General features: G+C 50.8%; 3 non-coding genes across 3 annotated transcripts; all 3 read right to left on the bottom strand.

Annotated features, from left to right (window-relative positions):
• Positions 1 to 310: 310 nt before the first annotated feature.
• On the bottom strand, positions 311 to 429 carry LOC137420065 (5S ribosomal RNA). Its single transcript, XR_010983123.2, has one exon. It is a non-coding gene; the product is annotated as a 5S ribosomal RNA (ribosomal RNA).
• A 5,960-nt stretch (positions 430 to 6,389) lies between these two features.
• LOC144890142 (5S ribosomal RNA) lies at positions 6,390 to 6,508 on the bottom strand. Its single transcript, XR_013622290.1, has one exon. It is a non-coding gene; the product is annotated as a 5S ribosomal RNA (ribosomal RNA).
• Positions 6,509 to 12,279: 5,771 nt separating this feature from the next.
• LOC144890132 (5S ribosomal RNA) lies at positions 12,280 to 12,398 on the bottom strand. The gene has a single exon (XR_013622289.1). It is a non-coding gene; the product is annotated as a 5S ribosomal RNA (ribosomal RNA).
• Positions 12,399 to 14,066: the final 1,668 nt, after the last annotated feature.

Here is a 14,066-nt window from a genome sequence, read left to right as displayed (position 1 = left end):
ACAAGACTGCAGGGTGGCATGGTGTCGAGGAGGAGGAAAAAAAGCCTCCAAGACTGCAGGGTGGCATGGTGTCGAGGAGGAGGAAAAAAAGCCTCCAAGACTGCAGGGTGGCATGGTGTCGAGGAGGAGGAAAAAAAGCCTCCAAGACTGCAGGGTGGTATGGTGTCCAGGAGAGGAAAAAAAGCCCACAAGACTGCAGTGTGGTATGGTGTCCAGGAGGAGGGAAAAAAGCCTACAAGCCTGCAGGGTGGTATGGTGTCCAATCGGAGGAAAAAAAGCCGACCCAGGCTCCCCCTGCAGGAGAAAAAAAAGCCTACAACACCCGGGGTTCCCAGGCGGTCTCCCATCCAGGTACTAACCGGGCCCGAACCTGCTTAGCTTCCGAGATCGGACGGGATCGGGCGTATTCAGGGTGGTATGGTCGTAGGCAATAACTGATTCTCTTTGGAAATACTTGAAGGACTGAAAATGTTTCCCAAGTGAGAGTTTCGTATTTTCTGCCACCAACGGTGGATGGAGGTTATGTTTTTTACCCCTGTCTGTTTGTCTGTCTGTCCGTTTGTGAACAGGATATCTCAAAAGGTTGTAGACGGATTCGGACTAAATTCGGCAGAGATGTGGCGTGTGTGACAAAGACGAAATGATTCGATTTTGGTGAAGATCTGGAATCGGATCCGGCTCCGACAATTCTTTAAAATGATTCTTCACCATTGGGAGACAGGGCCAAAAACGATACATCCAGCAGGATATCTCAAAACGTTATGGACGGATTTGGACGAAGCTTGGTGGAGAGGTTGTGTGTGTGACAAGGAAGAATCGATTCAATTTTGGTGAAGATCTGGATCCGGACCCATCTCGTAGAATTTTAAAGTGATTCTTCACCATCGGGCCAAACAATATAGCCTCTGGCAGGATATCTCAAAAAGTTATGGTAGTTAAGGGGAACTCTGGAATACAAAACGTGACCAGCGCACCTGGTGGAGGTATGCTCTCTTCTGAGTGCCGTTCGAGTTTACTTTTAATTTCCATTTGAAACTTTTCTTTCCATCACGATCTTCTTTTTCAATGGAGAACCCTCACATTCTTTCCAATTCCTTATCGGTAATGGTAGTGGTGGCAGTAGTACGAGTGGTTTTTATTCGGCTTGTGGGAGTGGTAGTAGTCAGCTAGTAGTCGTAGTCGTAGTCGCAGTGGCGGTACTGATAAAAGTGGGCTCGTTGTAATCGTAGTAGGCCAATAGGGGTGGTGGAAGTACTCGTGGTCGTTGGGAGTAGTTGAAGGCTCGTAGTAGTGGTAGTTGTAGTTGAAGGCGAGGAGTAGTGCGGCAAAAACGAACATACCAGCGAGCGTGTCAGACAGCACAAATCGCAGACAATCAAAACAACCCTCCCCCTGCAGGAGAAAAAAAAGCCAACATCACTCTCCCTGCAGGAGAAAAAAAAACTTACAACACTCCCCCTGCAGGAGAAAAAAAACCCTACAACACTCCCTCCCCCTGCAGGAGAAAAAAAGCCTCCAAGACTCCCCCTGCAGGAGAAAAAAATCTTACAACAGTCCCCCTGCAGGAGAAAAAAAAACCCTGCAACACTCCCTCCCCCTGCAGGAGAAAAAAAGCCTGCAAGACTCCCCCTGCAGGAGAAAAAAAAAGCCAACAGCACTCCCCCTGGAGGAGGAAAAAAAGCCAACAACACTCTGCCTGCAGGAGAAAAAAAGCCTACAACACTCCCCCTGCAGGAGAAAAAAATAGCCAACAACACCCTGCCTGCAGGAGAAAAAAAGCCTACAACACTCCCCCTGCAGGAGAAAAAAAAAGCCAACAGGACTCCCCCTGCAGGAGAAAAAAAAGTCGACAACACTCCCCCTGCAGGAGAAAAAAAAAGCCAACAACACTCCACCTGCAGGAGAAAAAAATGCCGACAACACTCCCCCTGCAGGAGAAAAAAAAGCCAACAACACTCCCTCCCCCTGTAGGAGAAAAAAAAGCCTACAAGACTGCAGGGTGGTATGGTGTCCAAGAGGAGGAAAAAAAGCCTACAAGAGTGCAGGGTGGTATGGTGTCCAAGAGGAGGAAAAACAAGCCTACAAGAGTGCAGGGTGGTATGGTGTCCAAGAGGAGGAAAAAAAGCCTACAAGACTGCAGGGTGGTATGGTGTCCAGGAGGAGGAAAAAAGCCGACAAGACTGCAGGGTGGTATGGTGTCCAGGAGGAAGAAAAAAAGCCCACAAGACTGCAGGGTGGTATGGTGTCCAGGAGGGGGAAAAAAGCCTTCAAGACTGCAGGGTGGTTTGGTGTCCAGGAGGAGGAAAAAAAGCGTACAAGACTGCAGGGTGGTATGGTGTCCAGGAGGAGGAAAAAAAGCCCACAAGACTGCAGGGTGGTATGGTGTCCAGGAGGAGGACAAAAAGCCAACAAGAGTGCAGGGTGCTATCGTCTCCAGGAGGAGGAAAAATAGCTGACAAGAGAGCAGGGTGGTATGGTGCCCAGGAGGAGGAAAAAAAGCCTTCAAGACTGCATGGTGGCATGGGGTCCAGGAGATGGAAAAAAAAGCCTACAAGACTGCAGGGTGGTATGGTGTGCAGGAGGAGGAAAAAAAGCCTACAAGACTGCAGGGTGGTATGGTGTCCAGGAGGAGGAAAAAAAGCTGACAAGACTGCAGGGTGGAGAGGTGTCCAGTAGGAGGGAAAAAAGCCCACAAGACTGCAGGGTGGTATGGTGTCCAGTCGGAGGAAAAAAAGCCTACAAGACTGCAGAGTGGCATGGTGTCCAGGAGGAGGAAAAAAAGCCTTCAAGACTGCAGGGTGGTATGGTGTCCAGGAGGAGGAAAAAAGCCCACAAGACTGCAGGGTGGTTTGGTGTCCAGGAGGAGGAAAAAAAGCGTACAAGACTGCAGGGTGGTATGGTGTCCAGGAGGAGGAAAAAAAGCCCACAAGACTGCAGGGTGGTATGGTGTCCAGGAGGAGGACAAAAAGCCAACAAGAGTGCAGGGTGCTATCGTCTCCAGGAGGAGGAAAAATAGCTGACAAGAGAGCAGGGTGGTATGGTGCCCAGGAGGAGGAAAAAAAGCCTTCAAGACTGCATGGTGGCATGGGGTCCAGGAGATGGAAAAAAAAGCCTACAAGACTGCAGGGTGGTATGGTGTGCAGGAGGAGGAAAAAAAGCCTACAAGACTGCAGGGTGGTATGGTGTCCAAGAGGAGGAAAAAAACGCCCACAAGACTGCTGGGGGGTATGGTGTCCAGGAGGAGGAAAGAAAGCCCACAAGACTGTAGGGTGGCATGGAGTCCAGGAGGAGGAAAAAAAGCTGACAAGACTGCAGGGTGGAGAGGTGTCCAGTAGGAGGGAAAAAAGCCCACAAGACTGCAGGGTGGTATGGTGTCCAGTCGGAGGAAAAAAAGCCTACAAGACTGCAGAGTGGCATGGTGTCCAGGAGGAGGAAAAAAAGCCTCCAAGACTGCAGGGTGGTATGGTGTCCAGGAGGAGGAAAAAAAGCCTACAAGACTGCAGAGTGGCATGGTGTCCAGGAGGAGGAAAAAAAGCCTCCAAGACTGCAGGGTGGCATGGTGTCCAGGAGGAGGAAAAAAAGCCTACAAGACTGCAGGGTGGTATGGTGTCCAGGAGTAGGAAAAAAAAGCCCACAAGACTGCAGGGTGGTATGGTGTCCAGGAGGAGGAAAAAAAGCCAACAAGCCTGCAGGGTGGTATGGTGTCCAGTCGGAGGAAAAAAAGCCGACAAGACTGCAGGGTGGCATGGTGTCGAGGAGGAGGAAAAAAAGCCTCCAAGACAGCAGGGTGGCATGGTGTCCAGGAGGAGGGAAAAAAGCCCACAAGACTGCAGGATGGTATGGTGTCCAGTCGGAGGAAAAAAAGCCTACAAGACTGCAGAGTGGCATGGTGTCCAGGAGGAGGAAAAAAAGCCTCCAAGACTGCAGGGTGGCATGGTGTCCAGGAGGAGGAAAAAAAGCCTCCAAGACTGCAGGGTGGCATGGTGTCCAGGAGGAGGAAAAAAAGCCTACAAGACTGCAGGGTGGTATGGTGTCCAGGAGTAGGAAAAAAAAGCCCACAAGACTGCAGGGTGGTATGGTTTCCAGGAGGAGGAAAAAAAGCCAACAAGCCTGCAGGGTGGTATGGTGTCCAGTCGGAGGAAAAAAAGCCGACAAGACTGCAGGGTGGCATGGTGTCGAGGAGGAGGAAAAAAAGCTTCCAAGACAGCAGGGTGGCATGGTGTCCAGGAGGAGGGAAAAAAGCCCACAAGACTGCAGGATGGTATGGTGTCCAGTCGGAGGAAAAAAAGCCTACAAGACTGCAGAGTGGCATGGTGTCCAGGAGGAGGAAAAAAAGCCTCCAAGACTGCAGGGTGGCATGGTGTCCAGGAGGAGGACAAAAAGCCAACAAGAGTGCAGGGTGGTATCGTCTCCAGGAGGAGGAAAAATAGCTGACAAGAGTGCAGGGTGGTATGGTGCCCAGGAGGAGGAAAAAAAGCCCACAAGACTGCAGGGTGGCATGGTGTCCAGGAGGAGGAAAAAAAGCCTATAAGACTGCAGGGTGGCATGGTGTCCAGGAGATGGAAAAAAGCCTACAAGACTGCAGGGTGGTATGGTGTCCAGGAGTAGGAAAAAAAAGCCCACAAGACTGCAGGGTGGTATGGTGTCCAGGAGGAGGAAAAAAAGCCCACAAGCCTGCAGGGTGGTATGGTGTCCAGTCGGAGGAAAAAAAGCCGACAAGACTGCAGGGTGGCATGGTGTCGAGGAGGAGGAAAAAAAGCCTCCAAGACAGCAGGGTGGCATGGTGTCCAGGAGGAGGGAAAAAAGCCCACAAGACTGCAGGATGGTATGGTGTCCAGTCGGAGGAAAAAAAGCCTACAAGACTGCAGAGTGGCATGGTGTCCAGGAGGAGGAAAAAAAGCCTCCAAGACTGCAGGGTGGCGTGGTGTCCAGGAGGAGGAAAAAAAGCCTACAAGACTGCAGGGTGGTATGGTGTCCAGGAGGAGGAAAAAAAAGCCAACAAGGCTGCAGGGTGGTATGGTGTCAAGGAGGAGGAAAAAAAGCCTCCAAGACAGCAGGGTGGCATTGTGTCCAGGAGGAGGAAAAAAAAGCCTACAAGACAGCAGGGTGGCATGGTGTCCAGGAGGGGGAAAAAAAGCCTACAAGACTGCAGGGTGGCATGGTGTCGAGGAGGAGGAAAAAAAGCCTCCAAGACTGCAGGGTGGTATGGTGTCCAGGAGGAGGAAAAAAAGCCCACAAGACTGCAGGGTGGTATGGTGTCCAGGAGGAGGGAAAAAAGCGCACAAGACTGCAGGGTGGTATGGTGTCCAGTCGGAGGAAGAAAAGCCTACAAGACTGCAGAGTGGCATGGTGTCCAGGAGGAGGAAAAAAAGCCTCCAAGACTGCAGGGTGGCATGGTGTCCAGGAGGAGGAAAAATAGCTGACAAGAGTGAAGGGTGGAATGGTGCCCAGGAGGAGGAAAAAAAGCCCACAAGACTGCAGGGTGGTATGGTGTCAAGGAGGAAAAAACGCCTCCAAGACTGCAGGGTGGCATGGTGTCCAGGAGGAGGAAAAAAAGTCTATAAGACTGCAGGGTGGCATGGGGTCCAGGAGATGGAAAAAAAGCCTACAAGACTGCAGGGTGGTATGGTGTCCAGGAGGAGGAAATAAAGCCTACAAGACTGCAGGGTGGCATGGTGTCCAGGAGGAGGAAAAAAAGCCTCCAAGACTGCAGGGTGGTATGGTGTCCAGGAGGAGGAAAAAAAAGCCAACAAGGCTGCAGGGTGGTATGGTGTCAAGGAGGAGGAAAAAAAGCCTCCTAGACAGCAGGGTGGCATGGTGTCGAGGAGGAGGAAAAAAAGCCTACAAGACTGCAGGGTGGTATGGTGTCCAGGAGGAGGAAAAAAAAGCCAACAAGGCTGCAGGGTGGTATGGTGTCAAGGAGGAGGAAAAAAAGCCTACAAGACTGCAGGGTGGCATGGTGTCGAGGAGGAGGAAAAAAAGCCTCCAAGACTGCAGGGTGGCATGGTGTCGAGGAGGAGGAAAAAAAGCCTCCAAGACTGCAGAGTGGCATGGTGTCCAGGAGGAGGACAAAAAGCCAACAAGAGTGCAGGGTGGTATCGTCTCCAGGAGGAGGAAAAATAGCTGACAAGAGTGCAGGGTGGTATGGTGCCCAGGAGGAGGAAAAAAAGCCTCCAAGACTGCAGGGTGGCATGGTGTCGAGGAGGAGGAAAAAAAGCCTCCAAGACTGCAGGGTGGTATGGTGTCCAGGAGAGGAAAAAAAGCCCACAAGACTGCAGTGTGGTATGGTGTCCAGGAGGAGGGAAAAAAGCCTACAAGCCTGCAGGGTGGTATGGTGTCCAATCGGAGGAAAAAAAGCCGACCCAGGCTCCCCCTGCAGGAGAAAAAAAAGCCTACAACACCCGGGGTTCCCAGGCGGTCTCCCATCCAGGTACTAACCGGGCCCGAACCTGCTTAGCTTCCGAGATCGGACGAGATCGGGCGTATTCAGGGTGGTATGGTCGTAGGCAATAACTGATTCTCTTTGGAAATACTTGAAGGACTGAAAATGTTTCCCAAGTGAGAGTTTCGTATTTTCTGCCACCAACGGTGGATGGAGGTTATGTTTTTTACCCCTGTCTGTTTGTCTGTCTGTCCGTTTGTGAACAGGATATCTCAAAAGGTTGTAGACGGATTCGGACTAAATTCGGCAGAGATGTGGCGTGTGTGACAAAGACGAAATGATTCGATTTTGGTGAAGATCTGGAATCGGATCCGGCTCCGACAATTCTTTAAAATGATTCTTCACCATTGGGAGACAGGGCCAAAAACGATACATCCAGCAGGATATCTCAAAACGTTATGGACGGATTTGGACGAAGCTTGGTGGAGAGGTTGTGTGTGTGACAAGGAAGAATCGATTCAATTTTGGTGAAGATCTGGATCCGGACCCATCTCGTAGAATTTTAAAGTGATTCTTCACCATCGGGCCAAACAATATAGCCTCTGGCAGGATATCTCAAAAAGTTATGGTAGTTAAGGGGAACTCTGGAATACAAAACGTGACCAGCGCACCTGGTGGAGGTATGCTCTCTTCTGAGTGCCGTTCGAGTTTACTTTTAATTTCCATTTGAAACTTTTCTTTCCATCACGATCTTCTTTTTCAATGGAGAACCCTCACATTCTTTCCAATTCCTTATCGGTAATGGTAGTGGTGGCAGTAGTACGAGTGGTTTTTATTCGGCTTGTGGGAGTGGTAGTAGTCAGCTAGTAGTCGTAGTCGTAGTCGCAGTGGCGGTACTGATAAAAGTGGGCTCGTTGTAATCGTAGTAGGCCAATAGGGGTGGTGGAAGTACTCGTGGTCGTTGGGAGTAGTTGAAGGCTCGTAGTAGTGGTAGTTGTAGTTGAAGGCGAGGAGTAGTGCGGCAAAAACGAACATACCAGCGAGCGTGTCAGACAGCACAAATCGCAGACAATCAAAACAACCCTCCCCCTGCAGGAGAAAAAAAAGCCAACATCACTCTCCCTGCAGGAGAAAAAAAAACTTACAACACTCCCCCTGCAGGAGAAAAAAAACCCTACAACACTCCCTCCCCCTGCAGGAGAAAAAAAGCCTCCAAGACTCCCCCTGCAGGAGAAAAAAATCTTACAACAGTCCCCCTGCAGGAGAAAAAAAAACCCTGCAACACTCCCTCCCCCTGCAGGAGAAAAAAAGCCTGCAAGACTCCCCCTGCAGGAGAAAAAAAAGCCAACAGCACTCCCCCTGGAGGAGGAAAAAAAGCCAACAACACTCTGCCTGCAGGAGAAAAAAAGCCTACAACACTCCCCCTGCAGGAGAAAAAAATAGCCAACAACACCCTGCCTGCAGGAGAAAAAAAGCCTACAACACTCCCCCTGCAGGAGAAAAAAAAGGCCAACAGGACTCCCCCTGCAGGAGAAAAAAAAGTCGACAACACTCCCCCTGCAGGAGAAAAAAAAAGCCAACAACACTCCACCTGCAGGAGAAAAAAATGCCGACAACACTCCCCCTGCAGGAGAAAAAAAAGCCAACAACACTCCCTCCCCCTGTAGGAGAAAAAAAAGCCTACAAGACTGCAGGGTGGTATGGTGTCCAAGAGGAGGAAAAAAAGCCTACAAGAGTGCAGGGTGGTATGGTGTCCAAGAGGAGGAAAAACAAGCCTACAAGAGTGCAGGGTGGTATGGTGTCCAAGAGGAGGAAAAAAAGCCTACAAGACTGCAGGGTGGTATGGTGTCCAGGAGGAGGAAAAAAGCCGACAAGACTGCAGGGTGGTATGGTGTCCAGGAGGAAGAAAAAAAGCCCACAAGACTGCAGGGTGGTATGGTGTCCAGGAGGGGGAAAAAAGCCTTCAAGACTGCAGGGTGGTATGGTGTCCAGGAGGAGGAAAAAAGCCCACAAGACTGCAGGGTGGTTTGGTGTCCAGGAGGAGGAAAAAAAGCGTACAAGACTGCAGGGTGGTATGGTGTCCAGGAGGAGGAAAAAAAGCCCACAAGACTGCAGGGTGGTATGGTGTCCAGGAGGAGGACAAAAAGCCAACAAGAGTGCAGGGTGCTATCGTCTCCAGGAGGAGGAAAAATAGCTGACAAGAGAGCAGGGTGGTATGGTGCCCAGGAGGAGGAAAAAAAGCCTTCAAGACTGCATGGTGGCATGGGGTCCAGGAGATGGAAAAAAAAGCCTACAAGACTGCAGGGTGGTATGGTGTGCAGGAGGAGGAAAAAAAGCCTACAAGACTGCAGGGTGGTATGGTGTCCAGGAGGAGGAAAAAAAGCTGACAAGACTGCAGGGTGGAGAGGTGTCCAGTAGGAGGGAAAAAAGCCCACAAGACTGCAGGGTGGTATGGTGTCCAGTCGGAGGAAAAAAAGCCTACAAGACTGCAGAGTGGCATGGTGTCCAGGAGGAGGAAAAAAAGCCTTCAAGACTGCAGGGTGGTATGGTGTCCAGGAGGAGGAAAAAAAGCCCACAAGACTGCAGGGTGGTATGGTGTCCAGGAGGAGGACAAAAAGCCAACAAGAGTGCAGGGTGCTATCGTCTCCAGGAGGAGGAAAAATAGCTGACAAGAGAGCAGGGTGGTATGGTGCCCAGGAGGAGGAAAAAAAGCCTTCAAGACTGCATGGTGGCATGGGGTCCAGGAGATGGAAAAAAAAGCCTACAAGACTGCAGGGTGGTATGGTGTGCAGGAGGAGGAAAAAAAGCCTACAAGACTGCAGGGTGGTATGGTGTCCAGGAGGAGGAAAAAAACGCCCACAAGACTGCTGGGGGGTATGGTGTCCAGGAGGAGGAAAGAAAGCCCACAAGACTGTAGGGTGGCATGGAGTCCAGGAGGAGGAAAAAAAGCTGACAAGACTGCAGGGTGGAGAGGTGTCCAGTAGGAGGGAAAAAAGCCCACAAGACTGCAGGGTGGTATGGTGTCCAGTCGGAGGAAAAAAAGCCTACAAGACTGCAGAGTGGCATGGTGTCCAGGAGGAGGAAAAAAAGCCTCCAAGACTGCAGGGTGGTATGGTGTCCAGGAGGAGGAAAAAAAGCCTACAAGACTGCAGAGTGGCATGGTGTCCAGGAGGAGGAAAAAAAGCCTCCAAGACTGCAGGGTGGCATGGTGTCCAGGAGGAGGAAAAAAAGCCTACAAGACTGCAGGGTGGTATGGTGTCCAGGAGTAGGAAAAAAAAGCCCACAAGACTGCAGGGTGGTATGGTGTCCAGGAGGAGGAAAAAAAGCCAACAAGCCTGCAGGGTGGTATGGTGTCCAGTCGGAGGAAAAAAAGCCGACAAGACTGCAGGGTGGCATGGTGTCGAGGAGGAGGAAAAAAAGCCTCCAAGACAGCAGGGTGGCATGGTGTCCAGGAGGAGGGAAAAAAGCCCACAAGACTGCAGGATGGTATGGTGTCCAGTCGGAGGAAAAAAAGCCTACAAGACTGCAGAGTGGCATGGTGTCCAGGAGGAGGAAAAAAAGCCTCCAAGACTGCAGGGTGGCATGGTGTCCAGGAGGAGGAAAAAAAGCCTCCAAGACTGCAGGGTGGCATGGTGTCCAGGAGGAGGAAAAAAAGCCTACAAGACTGCAGGGTGGTATGGTGTCCAGGAGTAGGAAAAAAAAGCCCACAAGACTGCAGGGTGGTATGGTTTCCAGGAGGAGGAAAAAAAGCCAACAAGCCTGCAGGGTGGTATGGTGTCCAGTCGGAGGAAAAAAAGCCGACAAGACTGCAGGGTGGCATGGTGTCGAGGAGGAGGAAAAAAAGCTTCCAAGACAGCAGGGTGGCATGGTGTCCAGGAGGAGGGAAAAAAGCCCACAAGACTGCAGGATGGTATGGTGTCCAGTCGGAGGAAAAAAAGCCTACAAGACTGCAGAGTGGCATGGTGTCCAGGAGGAGGAAAAAAAGCCTCCAAGACTGCAGGGTGGCATGGTGTCCAGGAGGAGGACAAAAAGCCAACAAGAGTGCAGGGTGGTATCGTCTCCAGGAGGAGGAAAAATAGCTGACAAGAGTGCAGGGTGGTATGGTGCCCAGGAGGAGGAAAAAAAGCCCACAAGACTGCAGGGTGGCATGGTGTCCAGGAGGAGGAAAAAAAGCCTATAAGACTGCAGGGTGGCATGGTGTCCAGGAGATGGAAAAAAGCCTACAAGGCTGCAGGGTGGTATGGTGTCCAGGAGTAGGAAAAAAAAGCCCACAAGACTGCAGGGTGGTATGGTGTCCAGGAGGAGGAAAAAAAGCCCACAAGCCTGCAGGGTGGTATGGTGTCCAGTCGGAGGAAAAAAAGCCGACAAGACTGCAGGGTGGCATGGTGTCGAGGAGGAGGAAAAAAAGCCTCCAAGACAGCAGGGTGGCATGGTGTCCAGGAGGAGGGAAAAAAGCCCACAAGACTGCAGGATGGTATGGTGTCCAGTCGGAGGAAAAAAAGCCTACAAGACTGCAGAGTGGCATGGTGTCCAGGAGGAGGAAAAAAAGCCTCCAAGACTGCAGGGTGGCGTGGTGTCCAGGAGGAGGAAAAAAAGCCTACAAGACTGCAGGGTGGTATGGTGTCCAGGAGGAGGAAAAAAAAGCCAACAAGGCTGCAGGGTGGTATGGTGTCAAGGAGGAGGAAAAAAAGCCTCCAAGACAGCAGGGTGGCATTGTGTCCAGGAGGAGGAAAAAAAAGCCTACAAGACAGCAGGGTGGCATGGTGTCCAGGAGGGGGAAAAAAAGCCTACAAGACTGCAGGGTGGCATGGTGTCGAGGAGGAGGAAAAAAAGCCTCCAAGACTGCAGGGTGGTATGGTGTCCAGGAGGAGGAAAAAAAGCCCACAAGACTGCAGGGTGGTATGGTGTCCAGGAGGAGGGAAAAAAGCGCACAAGACTGCAGGGTGGTATGGTGTCCAGTCGGAGGAAGAAAAGCCTACAAGACTGCAGAGTGGCATGGTGTCCAGGAGGAGGAAAAAAAGCCTCCAAGACTGCAGGGTGGCATGGTGTCCAGGAGGAGGAAAAATAGCTGACAAGAGTGAAGGGTGGAATGGTGCCCAGGAGGAGGAAAAAAAGCCCACAAGACTGCAGGGTGGTATGGTGTCAAGGAGGAAAAAACGCCTCCAAGACTGCAGGGTGGCATGGTGTCCAGGAGGAGGAAAAAAAGTCTATAAGACTGCAGGGTGGCATGGGGTCCAGGAGATGGAAAAAAAGCCTACAAGACTGCAGGGTGGTATGGTGTCCAGGAGGAGGAAAAAAAGCCTACAAGACTGCAGGGTGGCATGGTGTCCAGGAGGAGGAAAAAAAGCCTCCAAGACTGCAGGGTGGTATGGTGTCCAGGAGGAGGAAAAAAAAGCCAACAAGGCTGCAGGGTGGTATGGTGTCAAGGAGGAGGAAAAAAAGCCTCCTAGACAGCAGGGTGGCATGGTGTCGAGGAGGAGGAAAAAAAGCCTACAAGACTGCAGGGTGGTATGGTGTCCAGGAGGAGGAAAAAAAAGCCAACAAGGCTGCAGGGTGGTATGGTGTCAAGGAGGAGGAAAAAAAGCCTACAAGACTGCAGGGTGGCATGGTGTCGAGGAGGAGGAAAAAAAGCCTCCAAGACTGCAGGGTGGCATGGTGTCGAGGAGGAGGAAAAAAAGCCTCCAAGACTGCAGGGTGGCATGGTGTCGAGGAGGAGGAAAAAAAGCCTCCAAGACTGCAGGGTGGTATGGTGTCCAGGAGAGGAAAAAAAGCCCACAAGACTGCAGTGTGGTATGGTGTCCAGGAGGAGGGAAAAAAGCCTACAAGCCTGCAGGGTGGTATGGTGTCCAATCGGAGGAAAAAAAGCCGACCCAGGCTCCCCCTGCAGGAGAAAAAAAAGCCTACAACACCCGGGGTTCCCAGGCGGTCTCCCATCCAGGTACTAACCGGGCCCGAACCTGCTTAGCTTCCGAGATCGGACGAGATCGGGCGTATTCAGGGTGGTATGGTCGTAGGCAATAACTGATTCTCTTTGGAAATACTTGAAGGACTGAAAATGTTTCCCAAGTGAGAGTTTCGTATTTTCTGCCACCAACGGTGGATGGAGGTTATGTTTTTTACCCCTGTCTGTTTGTCTGTCTGTCCGTTTGTGAACAGGATATCTCAAAAGGTTGTAGACGGATTCGGACTAAATTCGGCAGAGATGTGGCGTGTGTGACAAAGACGAAATGATTCGATTTTGGTGAAGATCTGGAATCGGATCCGGCTCCGACAATTCTTTAAAATGATTCTTCACCATTGGGAGACAGGGCCAAAAACGATACATCCAGCAGGATATCTCAAAACGTTATGGACGGATTTGGACGAAGCTTGGTGGAGAGGTTGTGTGTGTGACAAGGAAGAATCGATTCAATTTTGGTGAAGATCTGGATCCGGACCCATCTCGTAGAATTTTAAAGTGATTCTTCACCATCGGGCCAAACAATATAGCCTCTGGCAGGATATCTCAAAAAGTTATGGTAGTTAAGGGGAACTCTGGAATACAAAACGTGACCAGCGCACCTGGTGGAGGTATGCTCTCTTCTGAGTGCCGTTCGAGTTTACTTTTAATTTCCATTTGAAACTTTTCTTTCCATCACGATCTTCTTTTTCAATGGAGAACCCTCACATTCTTTCCAATTCCTTATCGGTAATGGTAGTGGTGGCAGTAGTACGAGTGGTTTTTATTCGGCTTGTGGGAGTGGTAGTAGTCAGCTAGTAGTCGTAGTCGTAGTCGCAGTGGCGGTACTGATAAAAGTGGGCTCGTTGTAATCGTAGTAGGCCAATAGGGGTGGTGGAAGTACTCGTGGTCGTTGGGAGTAGTTGAAGGCTCGTAGTAGTGGTAGTTGTAGTTGAAGGCGAGGAGTAGTGCGGCAAAAACGAACATACCAGCGAGCGTGTCAGACAGCACAAATCGCAGACAATCAAAACAACCCTCCCCCTGCAGGAGAAAAAAAAGCCAACATCACTCTCCCTGCAGGAGAAAAAAAAACTTACAACACTCCCCCTGCAGGAGAAAAAAAACCCTACAACACTCCCTCCCCCTGCAGGAGAAAAAAAGCCTCCAAGACTCCCCCTGCAGGAGAAAAAAATCTTACAACAGTCCCCCTGCAGGAGAAAAAAAAACCCTGCAACACTCCCTCCCCCTGCAGGAGAAAAAAAGCCTGCAAGACTCCCCCTGCAGGAGAAAAAAAAAGCCAACAGCACTCCCCCTGGAGGAGGAAAAAAAGCCAACAACACTCTGCCTGCAGGAGAAAAAAAGCCTACAACACTCCCCCTGCAGGAGAAAAAAATAGCCAACAACACCCTGCCTGCAGGAGAAAAAAAGCCTACAACACTCCCCCTGCAGGAGAAAAAAAAAGCCAACAGGACTCCCCCTGCAGGAGAAAAAAAAGTCGACAACACTCCCCCTGCAGGAGAAAAAAAAAGCCAACAACACTCCACCTGCAGGAGAAAAAAATGCCGACAACACTCCCCCTGCAGGAGAAAAAAAAGCCAACAACACTCCCTCCCCCTGTAGGAGAAAAAAAAGCCTACAAGACTGCAGGGTGGTATGGTGTCCAAGAGGAGGAAAAAAAGCCTACAAGAGTGCAGGGTGGTATGGTGTCCAAGAGGAGGAAAAACAAGCCTACAAGAGTGCAGGGTG

Source organism: Myxine glutinosa, chromosome 1, assembly GCF_964187855.1.
Source record: "Myxine glutinosa chromosome 1, kmMyxGlut1.1, whole genome shotgun sequence".
Taxonomy (NCBI): domain Eukaryota; kingdom Metazoa; phylum Chordata; class Myxini; order Myxiniformes; family Myxinidae; genus Myxine; species Myxine glutinosa.
The sequence above is the reverse complement of the archived record's forward strand: the minus strand, read 5'-3'. Positions and strand labels throughout refer to the sequence as shown.